Genomic DNA, 12,223 nt, shown 5'->3' with positions numbered 1-12,223 from the left:
AGGTAAAAGTCACAAGTGCTGTTGTCACTGCTTATACTAAAATTGAGATATAGCACTTTTAACAGTTGGACAGAACGGTTCTCTTCTGTCCAACTTGACACTACCTTTATTGAGCCCTTATATACACTCTGCTTACTGTGTTCAGACATAAGCATTTTACATGAATCATGTCATTGAATCCAACAAACTACGGAGATAAATACCATTGTTTTAACTATTTTTTAAATGCCAATATTGGATGTCTAGAAGTTAAGTATCTCGCTTGAGATTAGAATACTAGTAAAGTGGTAAATTGCCTTATATATAGTCCACATTTTACCATAGGCTCCAAGCTTAGCTGACTGTAGTGATACAGATAAAATTCAGTAAGTATTTTTGCAGGCACTTGGATATTTAAGATACATGGTGTGTTAGACTTAGTTTCTGACTTAAAAGGTCAGAATCTGCTGATAGTATTTTGAGTACACGTGAGACAGCCTGTTATGTATACTGCGATGCTGGTCATCTTTGTAGCGCTACCTGCCTTCTCTAACCCAGGTTTTATACGATTTTGATATTTGCCACCTCTGTTCTATCCCAGGTGCAATATCTCAATTTTAGGCAGTGACAATAGCACTTGTGACTTTCACCTTTAGAAAGTTACTGTGAGGTTGTCCACTTGTAGTTAGTGATTAATACATATTAGACAGAGCTGTTCTCTTCTGTCCAGCTTTTTAGTCCACTGATGTTAGGGTGTTTGCTTTTTCACTTGAAACATCTCATTTTTCTTTTTTTCCTAATCCAGTTTTTATTGACTACTTTAGTTCACACAGAGCCCCAAACCACATACATTTTTAGTAGGCTGTTGATTAGCCTTTTTTCTCCCTGGTTGGTTTCACCATTCAACATCTTATAGTCAAACGAAAATCCAATTCTTTTTAATTATTAGAGCAGAGGATATGGATTTGGTTGAAGTGTGTGTGGAGGGTAGAAATAAAATTCTGTTTCATCTTTTCTGACTTGAGATGTCAAAACTCATTTAATATCAATTTAAAACTTTTTAAAATACCATTGATATTACTTTGATTACCCAGAGTTGAAAGTTATCATTGAAATAAATTCCAGTTACATGCAGACCAGACTTTCAAGTTCATCAGGTTACTTCAGTGTTTCAGACACCAATGGGGCTGAGAGCCCTAGTATCTAAGCAAGCCTTTGAGTAGTGGTGAGAGCAGATAGTCCAGAAGTACTCAGAAGTCTGCTGTTCAATAGGATGCATTGGTTGACTTTGATTAAATAAGGTAGAAGAGTAGAGATTTCTTGGGAGAAGTAGTGGTGCTGAGCAGTGAAGAGGCTCATGTAGTGAAATGTGAAGAACAAGTCCTTTAAAGAGTAGCCTACCTTCAAAACTCAGCTCCTACACATCATGGTTCTGTAACTTAAAGCAGGTAATATCCTGTCTCACTTGTTTTATCTGTAAGGAGGGGAAAGTGGCCTTGAGAGATACTTAGCCCTTTACTTGGAACATAGGAAGTACTCAGTAATTGCAGACTGTTCCTGTTTTTGTCATATGTATTAATGCTTCTAAAGGTTTTTGTTGTGATTTTTGCTCACTGATAATATACCTGTACCTAGAATAGTGTCTAGGCATAGTAGGCCTTTAACACATGAATGAATGATATATATAAAGTACTTGCCATGACACTCAATACTCAGTAAATACTTAATACAGAGTGTTATAGGATGTGGTGGCTGTAGACCAGTAGAGATTAGAAGCAGTGGATAGTGAGAGTAAAAGTAGAAATAATTACCATCATAATAGGTACGACAGACCTAACACAGGTTCTGTGCCCTAATAATTCTAAGAGCTTTATATATAGTAATACACTTCATTCTCATAACTACCTATTAAGGTAGCTGCTATTATCATTCCCATTTTATAAATGAGGGTATTGACACAGAGAAACTTGTCCAAGGTCACACTGCTAGTAAGTAGTGGCATTGTGATTTGACCTCAGGAAGTCTGATCCAGAGGCTTTTCTCAGATTCTTTTATTGAGAACCTACTATGTACCAGGCACTATGCTATTATGCAGACATGGCTCCTGCCCTCATGGAGCTTATATCTCATTGAGGGACATAGCCAAAACACCAATAATACGTAACTAATGAGTGAGAGTATTGTCTAAAGAGAAGAGGGTCCTGCTGTAAATTGGGTTGTTAAGGGAAGGTCTTTGTTTTAACCATTCAAGCAGTTTTTATTCATTAATATTCATAAATACAGCAACTTCATTACAGATTTCAGTTTTCCTCTTCAGTTTGAATGTGGAGTATTAGGAGAGCCTTTTGCATGTCAAGGTACAGGAATCATAGATCACCCCTGTACTGCTTCCTACATTTACCTGCTAGAAGTAAAAATCAGTTATTTGGAAATGATTATCAAATCTATTTTCTCTCTTCCTTTTGATTGTATACAATGTAACAGGAGTGACAGACCTAAAATTACAATCACCAAACCAACCCAAGGTTGTTGTTGTCCACTTTCATTGACAAATACAGCACAGAGAACATTGTCTAGGAAATTGGGATGTCATCAAAGAGGATGTGGGGGACGCTCATTTCCTTTATTACCCTCTTTTAAACTTAGGTTTTCTAAAGCATCATCTAAAGCAGGGGTGTCAAACTCATTTTCACCGGGGGCCACATCAGCCTCATGGTTACCTTCAAAGGGCCGAATGTGATTTTGGGACTATATAAATATTAGCAGTTAAGCGAGAGGTCGGCACTGCCACTGGGTCGAAACAAGGTGCTGGGCCAGATAATGGCCCACGGGCCTTGTGTTTGCCACCTGTGATCTAAAGGCATAATATCTACATAGCCCATAGCACCAAAATCCACCATCTCCCAAGGGAGGGTCTTTCTGATGGAAAGTAAGCTGAGACCTGGAGCCATCCAGACAAAGCATTCTGTACAGAGGGAGCAGAGTTAGCAAAAGCTCAGAGGTGGGAAAGTGATTGGCAGGTTGGCATAATTGTCAAGGAGATTGAAATTCTGTAGTGGAAAGTATGCAGAGAAAGCTGCGTCTTGAGGTCAATGCAGAACCTCCTCAGCATTGGTTTTCCTTCTGACTACATTGGATAACCACTAAGGGGTTTTGTAATCACACCAGGTGACATTATGATTTAAAAACATCATGGTGCAGGTGCTGAGGGAATTGGACTAGGTGGAGGGGAGCATAGCCACTGTTTAGATGAAAGATCAGAGAGGACACTGATGGGGAAGATGATAAAAATGGCTCACATTTATGAAGTACTTTCCACCTTTCTAAGCACTTCACATATATTCATTGGTCTTTCCAGCAACCTGTGAGGGAGGTACTTGTAGTTTACCCATTGATGGATGAGGAAAGTGAGGTAAAAGGCTAATAAGTGGCATGGCTGAGATTTGAACACAACCAGTCTGGCTCCAGAGCCTGTGCCTTGTTGAACTAGGCTCTACTGACTTAGCGAACTAAGTTCTTCATCTGTGTCTCCCACTATCCATGTATCCACATTAGCTGCAGTGAGTGAGGAGGGAAGAAACTATAGACTCACCTTTGGCTTTCTCACTCTTTTACCTCCCTGTGCACAATCTCCTGAGCTCTTTGCAGGGTCCTCCAGAGCATGTCCTCATTTTCCCCCATCTTTATCACACTTCTGTCTCATTCCAACCTTTGCATCAGCCCTTGGAGATCACCCTTCCCCTCTTACCTAAGTGGAGCCACACTCACGGGAGAGTGACTTTGTATCATATTCCCTCCTTGCTTAAAATGTTGGGTTCTCCCTGGCCTAGGATAGAGCTTAAACTCTGAAGCATGGGCCTGACTCTGCACTAGCAACCCTCTCCTGCTGCTCCTCTCCCTTACATTGCTTACAGGGAGGAGTGTGTGGTCAGCAGTATGAGAAAGGGACCACTTGTGGGTTAAACTCACATTGTAAAATAGTTAGTATTTGGTGTACAGCAGGGTCTGTTCAGAAGGTGTCCAGCCATGTACTATGAAAAATGGGGACATTTATTGAAAATGATACAAGATACAAGACACACTGTAGATAGGACAATGACACTTCAGTCCACTTCAAAGTAGGTACCTTGGGACCTCACATAGTTCTCCCAGTTGCCATCAGCTGCCCCATCTTATTTTCCTGAATCTCACAGACAGTCTGAAATCTCTTCATTTTCAAAGGTGATTTTAGTTTTGGAAAAAGCCAGAAGTTTCAGGGCACCAAATCTGTGCTGTAGGGGGGCTGAGTCACCTGGGTTTGATATTTTGCCAAAAAAACTCCACATGAGATGTAAAGCATGAATGAGTGCATTGTCATGAGGAAGCTGCCCATCACCAGTTGCCCATAGCTGTGGCCTTCTGAATCATCTGAATAGGTTCCATGGAGGAATGTTCAAGCTTAATGTAAAATTTGATGCAGATTTGTTGCTTCACTTGCTCAGTCATTTTGAATGTGATGGCCACACAGTACACGTGCTCACTCAATAACATCTATCGCCCCCACTGACTAGTACAGTGAAGTCATCATTGTTTATGCATTTGCATTCCAGTCCTCTCTCCTTGGCTGCCAGGTTACATCGATGGCACTCAAACCATTCTCGTTATATTAACAATGACTGGACTTATTACGGACAGACCTTGTATATCAATCTCCTGTGAGTTTAATTGCAGCAGACATATTAATATGTGTATATTTTGTGTTTTTGTTTTTTTGCCAACATTTAGTAAGTGTTTGCTGCCTACTCAGCACTGAGTACTCTCATGAATGAGTTTATTTAATCCTCACAATAATGCTATGAAATATAGATCCTGCAAACTGCGTTTTATAGATAAGGAGAATGAAGTTCAAAGAGTTTAAGTAATTTAACCATGTTCACATAGGTAGTAAGAAGAAGGATAGGGACCTGAATTTAAGAAGTCTGACTGCAGAGTTGCCCTTAATTACTGCACTATTCACACTAGAAAAAGAGAATTGGCCAATGTACAATTTTGAGAGTCAGACCCTGAAACATGAAGTTCTATAAGAAACTGCTTGCTAGATGGGATCATGTGTTCAGGAAAACATTCTCATTCTTGAATTTTTGTTTCTCTGAGTGGCATACCCAATTCTAGTGGATGACTGACTCTATGTCATTAAATGACATAAAGGCACACTTATAACCTTGATTGATGATGGCACCCCAGGTACTTAATTGAATACTTCAATTATTATCTATCAAGCAACATTTAACACTGCTTTATATCAGTCCAGATAGGCTTTGCTAGGCACTCTCACTAGAACAGAAAATAAAACATATGTGGAATTTAGGCTCCTGGAAGCAGATTAAGGCTCACACAGCTATGTGGGTACTTTTAAATAGGGGATGTTGCCATTTGGACAGGTTAAGTCAGTGCTCTGGGGGCATGTAACAGGGCCCTGCCTAGCCAAGCCTCAAAGGAAGAGACATTGAGGCTAAGACTGAATGAAATAAAGCAGCAAGCCAGGTAACGATCTGGAGGAAGTGAGTTCCAGGCAGAGGGAACAGCAAGCACCAGCGTGCTCTGACAGGAGAGAGCATGTTGTGTTCCAGGAACAAAACGATGGATGAAAGGGCCAGGTGCAGAGAGCCAGTGAGAAGAGAGACAGGTTCGGGCTGTTCAGGACCCCGTGGACCACATCACAAATCTAAGTTTTTATCCCAAGAGCATCTGGAAGTTATGGAAGAGTTCCAGATTATTTCTAGTCATTATTTCAAACACACAGTGAAAGCTCGCTTCTCAGGATCTGTGCTAGGTAAGGCAAGGAGGTTGCTGTCAAACACGACTGCAGAGATGTCCACTTATAAATCACCACTGATAAATCAGGAGTCAGTGATTTGAAGGGCTGTAATGGAGATGTGAATGGTATGAGGAAGGGGACAGTAGAGAGGGCTTTGGAGCTGGTTCTTGTTGAATGATGGGAATTCCAGAAAGAAGAGGGAAAAGCTTTTCATACTACAGAATGGTTCTGGCCAGTAGATGGGATTCTGGGGGAAGAAGGCAGGCTCTGAGAAGGCTGAGACCATCTTGAAACTGGAGCAGGTTGGCTCACATTGGAAAGATGGGAGGAGCCAGAGTGCTAGGGGCATTGCTTGTAGACGGGAGGGTCAGGAGTCCAAGCCCCACTTTGGAGCCAGCAGAGGTCTTCAAGAAGAGAAATGGCATTTGGCAACAGAGTGGAGGAGGCTGAAGACAGAAGAAATGAGGAGCTCTGTCCTCAGTATGGAGTTTATATGGGGGCCACCAGGCCCTGACCTCTGGGCACTAGCAGTGAGAGTGTCATGAAGGAGACAGATTCTGGCAGTGCTTTGGGGAGAATGTTGGGAATTACTTGGCCTTGTGAGCCCAGTAGTTCTAGGTTCAGATCTTGACTCTGCCACTTACTAGCTTGTGAGACTCAGTGTCTGTGTTGCCTTAGTTTCCCGAGCAATACAGTAGGGGTGCATGACTCCCATCTCACAGGTTATGGTGGGGAAATTGGCTGAGCTGTTCCTGGGAGCTTCTGTGGCTTTGTATGAATTAATTCTCTTAATCTTTCTGCCCTGTAAAGTTTTGGTGAGTTAGGTACTATGATCTTCACCATTTGACAAACGAAGAGACTGAAAATTTCAGAGGTTACAGAACTTGCCCAAGGTCACATTGTATTCAGAATAATAAGAGAGGGGCCCATGACTGGTAGCCATTTTGCTTAAAATACCTGTGACACAGAGTAACTAATTGGGGAGTGGACAGGAACAGCCCTTTGAAGAGATGACGGTTGAACCAGGGATCTGATGTGTGAGAATGCACCAGGCACCTTGTGAAAAGTGCAAGGGCAGAACCATCTCCAAAAGAGCTTTCTTGGTCTAAGGAGATCATGGAGAGGTCAGTGTGCCTGGAGTAGAGTGAGTGAACTAAGGAGACAGGGGCAAGGGGGCAGGGAATAAGGGAACAGAGAGGTAGACAAACATCTGGCAGGGCCTTAGGGGTGTGGGAAGGGCTGGGATTTTACTTCAAGGAGAGTGGGAAGCCACTGGAGAAATTTTAACAGGCATGACTCTGAGAACTTCAAAGAATCACTCTGGCAGCTATATGGAAGGGATTTTAGACTACCTGGGCTACTTCTCCCATAGTCCATTGGAAAGGTGCTAGTGACAGGCTGTCCAGCGGTGGCCTAGATAATGGAGAAAAGTGGACAGAGGTTTTAGAGTAGAGAAAACCAGACCTGCTGGTGGCCTGGATGTGAAGACGGAAAGAGAAGTCATATATGACGTATGGGTTTTTAGGTTGAACAGTTGGAGTGATGAATAGTATCTTTTACCCAAAAGGGGAAGGGTTTTGGAGGGTGGGGAACAAGGTAAGGTGGAAAGTGAAGTTCCATTTGAGATGTGTAGAAGACATACAGATGGCAGTGTTCAGTACACAATTGGGTATGTGAGTCTAGACAGCTTGGGAAGGCATCTGGGATAGAGACAGAAATGTGTGAATCATTGGCATGTACAATAGAAGTTTGGGAGCATGGTGGAAGGGAGACAATCCAGGGTATTGCAAATGTGAGATGCTTTACTACAACACTCAAGTTTTGTTGATGGACACAATCCTCAAAATAGGCATAGCAGCACCAAATAACTGAATATATTTGCTCCTGTTCAACATCTAATTTCAGGAAGAGGGTTTTCATTCTGCATGTGATTGTGGAGGTTCTGCACACAGGTGCTCACGTGTCCATGTGCTTAAAAACCCATTCCTCCTACCATGCCGGCCTGGGGTGTACAAAGTACATGATGGGCTAGATGTGGGTGCTGAGCCACTCGCTGATTGGAAGATTGGAATGACCTGAATCCTGAGAAAGATTTAGGGCTTACACACAATAAAATCTATTCTTTTAAATTAGTTCTTAGTTCAGAGTCCATGGGGTCAAGTACAATTTTAAAACATTTTATTATTTTGAGGTATATAATGGTTTAAGTTGTACATTTAAAGTATATTTTGTAAGTTTTTTTTAACTTAGTAAGAACTTGTTTTTATCAACTCTTATTTTGTTTTCAGTAGTAAATCAAACTTTTTCCTCCTTGCATTTGAGCAAGATCCATGTTAATTTATAGATGGGCTGATTGTGAATTTATGCTTTAAAAATATTCTCAAACTTATATACTGTATCTCACGAAAATGATTTCATTTTCTCTGTTGCCACAACATTCCAGACTCTGTTCTGTTGCTAAGGCCTCTGGAATGTCCCAGTGCAGAAAAAGGATATAGAATTTTTTTTTTTCCTGAAGACATTTTATGTTAAATAATTTGTATCTTCTCGCTTACTTCCAAATATGGATATCTGAAAGTAAAGAATTTAGAAAGCTAAAACTAAATTGGCTTTAGATTTTTATAACCAGAGCTTGATTTCATAGGGTAGCATGGAAGAGATATAAATACACCATGTTTCTTCCACAGGGATGCTGTGTGTACACAAATGTCTAAACGTGCACACACACAGGCTTTTTAGAGAGTTGTGGTGTGCTAGTCAGAGATTAAGAACTGAGCTTACAGGTAGTGCAAGCCTGAGTTTGCATCCTGTTTGTGTATTCTTACTGGGTGATACTAGATAGGTTCACATGTCCATCAGTAAAATTAGGATTATATTAAAGGATAAAGCAAAAAATGTGTAGCACAGGGCCTGGTGAAGTCATCTCTCAGTAAATGCTACTGTTTTACTGTCTTATCATTATGGTTATCATTATTATTGCAAACGATCTTAAGTTACAGAGAAATTGAGCTTTTTACAGAAGCATAGATTTTTGGTCCCTTACAGAATGACTGCTAGCCTCTTAATTTTTTTCTTTTATTTCTTAAATATATTTTATTGGTTATGCTATTACTGTTGTACCATTCCCCCCCTTCACTCCACTCCGTTCTGCACACCCCCTCTCTCCCACATTCCCCCTCCCCCACAGTTCATGTCCATGGGTCATACATATAAGTTCTTTCACTTCTACATTTCCTATACTATTTTTTAAATATATTTATTGATTATGCTATTACAGTTGTCCCATTCCCCGCCCCACTCCACTCCATCCTGCCCACCTTCTCCCTCCCACATTCCCCGCCTATAGTTCATGTCCATGAATCATACTTATAAGTTCTTTGGCTTCTACATTTCCTACACTATTTTTACCCTCCCCCTGTCTATTTTCCACCTATCTTCTATGCTACTTATTCTCTGTACCTTTCCCCCCATCTCCCCCTCCCACTCCCCTATTGACAACCCTCCATGTGATCTCCATCTCTATGGTTCTGTTCCTGTTCTAGTCGTTTGCCTAGTTTGCTCTTGTTTTTGTTTTAGGTGTGGTCGTTGATAACTGTGAGTTTGCTGTCATTTTTACTGTTCCTATTTTTGATCTTCTTTTTCTTAGATAAGTCCCTTTAACATTTCATATAATAAGGGCTTGGTGATGATGAACTTCTTTAACTTGACCTTATCTGAGAAGCACTTTATCTTCCCTTCCATTCTAAATGATAGCTTTGCTGGATACAGTAATCTTGGATGTAGGTCCTTGCGTTTAATCTTGGGTAATGTAATTATGATGTGCCTTGGTGTGTTCCTCCTTGGGTCCAGCTTCTTTGGGACTCTCTGAACTTCCTGGACTTCCCAGAAGTCTATTTCCTTTGCCATATTAGGGAAGTTCTCCTTCATTATTTGTTCAAATAAGTTTTCAATTTTTTGTTCTTCCTCTTCTCCTTCTGGCACCCCTATAATTCGGATGTTGGAACGTTTCAAGATGTCCTGGAGGTTCCTAAGCCTCTCCTCATTTTTCCGAGTTCTTGTTTCTTCATTCTTTTCTGGTTGGATGTTTCTTTCTTCCTTCTGGTCCACACCGTTGATTTGAGTCCCAGTTTCCTTCGCATCACTATTGGTTCCCTGTATGTTTTCCTTTGTTTCTCTTAGCATAGGCTTCATTTTTTCATCTGGTTTTCGAACAGATTCAACCAGTTCTGTGAGCATCTTGATAACCAGTGTTTTGAACTGTGCATCTGATAGGTTGGCTATCTCTTCCTGGCTTAGTTGTATTTTTTCTGGAGCTTTGAAGTGTCCTGTCATTTGGGCCATTTTTTTTTTTCTTTTTGTCTTGGCGCGTCTGTTACTTTAAGGGAGGGAGCCTTAGGTGTTGGGGGGGGGCGCAGGGGTTACGCTGGTCACTTTGCTGTGACACTGTACATGGGGGAGGGGCCAAGGGAGCAATGGCGCCCGCTTCACTCTCTTCCGGATTTCAATCCTTCACCCAGATACCCACAATCAAACTGGGCCCCTCTGGTTCTGGTTCCCGAGTGGGCGGGCCTGTGCACACTCTAGGCCCCTGTGGGTCTCTCCAACGACCTCTCCCGTGAGGCTGGAAGTCTCTCCTGCTGCCGCCCCAACCCCCACGGGAGTTTTCAATCAGAGGTTTGAGGCTTTATTTCCGGGAGCTGGAGCCCTGGGTTGCACAGTCTGCTTCGCTCCCCGCCGTTCGCCCGGTTTATCTGTGTGCGAATGTGGGGCCCCCGGGGTGCTACCCACTGCTCTGCCTGCTCCGCACTCCGCCACTCTGAGTCCGGCCCTCTCGGTTTATCTGCTGGAATGTGGGGCCGCAGGGTCTGCTAGTGCTAGGAGTGCCTGGGCCGTTTGTCCCACACTCTGCCAGTCTTGGTCCCGCCACAGCCAAGCAAGTCCTCTCCACCCCGGTGCCCGTCTCTGCCCCTCCTACCGGTCTGGATGAATGTTTATTTTTTATTTCCTTGGTGTTGGACCCACTTGCCATTGGATTCTCTGTCAGTTCTGGTTGTGCGAGGAGGCGCAGTGTGTCTACCTACGCCGCCATCTTGGTTCTCCCGCCTCTTAGTTTTATTGGTGTTTCTGAGTTTAACAAAAGGATCAAAGGAATCAGAGCAAAAAGTTAACAATTTTCTACATAATCATTGTGCCCAATTGCATTCCTATGATTTGAAAGGATTGGTGCAGTTTTTTATAAAAACTGCCTTTTTTATGAAGAAGTAGTGGTATTTGGCAAAGTGATATATTTTAAACAACATTGTTGGACATTGAGTGCTGTGGGAAATCATGCAAACTAGCACATCACAGAGGCCTAGATCTGCACTGAGACTGCATGATTTAATACTGTTTTAACTACTCTTTATTACTAAAACTAATTAAGTTAATATTATTAATGAGTCTGGTTATTTGATGTTATAGACATTTCAGTTGAGCTGTTTCTGTAAGTCAGATTTTCCTTCTTATTTGTCCTGTATCGGAAGCATTTAGCACAGGGGTATATGGAACTTAAGGTAAACTATTTTGATTTTTTATTTTTAAAAATAAAATGTCAAGAAACTATAGCCATGGAAAATGTTGACCATTACATGAGCATGCTTTCAAGGAAAATAGCACATTGTTTGTCTCTTATTTGTTATTAAATTATTAGTCAATCACAGAAGCAGTAGTCTGCTGGACTTATGTTACCTAATCAGTTTATGCAGTCAAAGGTGTCAGCCTTGGCATTTCAAATTATTGGGATTGGAATCTGGAAGGAATTTGTAGAAATCATTCTCCTCTGCTCTTCAAGGGACCAAAACCAAGCCATTGCAATGAGTCAGAATTGAATCCCAGCTCTTGACATAAAGTATTTAACTTCTCTGCAAAAGTTTCCTCCTCTTTAGAATGGATTTAGAATGGTATCTGCCTAGGCAGTTTTGAGGATAGAATGAAATAGTAGCACATATAAACTGCTGAATGCTGCCACTGTATCCCAGAATCATGTTGGTTCCTGGTATATTTCAGATTGATAGCTAGCAATCTGCAATTCAGGGTGATAGAAAGTGTTTAAGAAAATCTGAGCTATAGCCATGTGTAGATATTAGATCAGTAATTTTATTTTAGAGATTATCATCACATTACATCTCCTCAGGACATTTGCTTTTTCCTTTAATACTAAGGCCACCCAAGCTGGAGAAAGTGTAAAATTAAATCTTAACTGAAAGAAAGCAGATACTGATCAGCTTTGTAGATCTTCACCCCCCACCCCCCTTTATACTTGGTCTGCTAAAATATTTGCTAATTGAAATGTGCTACTAACTATCTATTCATTGCAAATTTTCTAAATAGTGCATGTAGTATAAAATAGTTACGTATGGGTTGTTTAAAATCATCAATTTTGAAACATTTAAAAGATTTAGATTCTGG

General features: G+C 41.3%; 1 protein-coding gene across 4 annotated transcripts in view; it reads left to right on the top strand.

Annotated features, from left to right (window-relative positions):
• ATXN7 (ataxin 7) overlaps positions 1–12,223 on the top strand; it is a 144,188-nt gene that overhangs the window by 75,854 nt on the left and 56,111 nt on the right. The window lies entirely within an intron of this gene.

This window comes from Desmodus rotundus, chromosome 8 (assembly GCF_022682495.2).
Source record: "Desmodus rotundus isolate HL8 chromosome 8, HLdesRot8A.1, whole genome shotgun sequence".
In the NCBI taxonomy this organism is placed as follows: Eukaryota; Metazoa; Chordata; class Mammalia; order Chiroptera; family Phyllostomidae; genus Desmodus; species Desmodus rotundus.
This window is presented reverse-complemented; position numbering and strand designations above follow the sequence as displayed.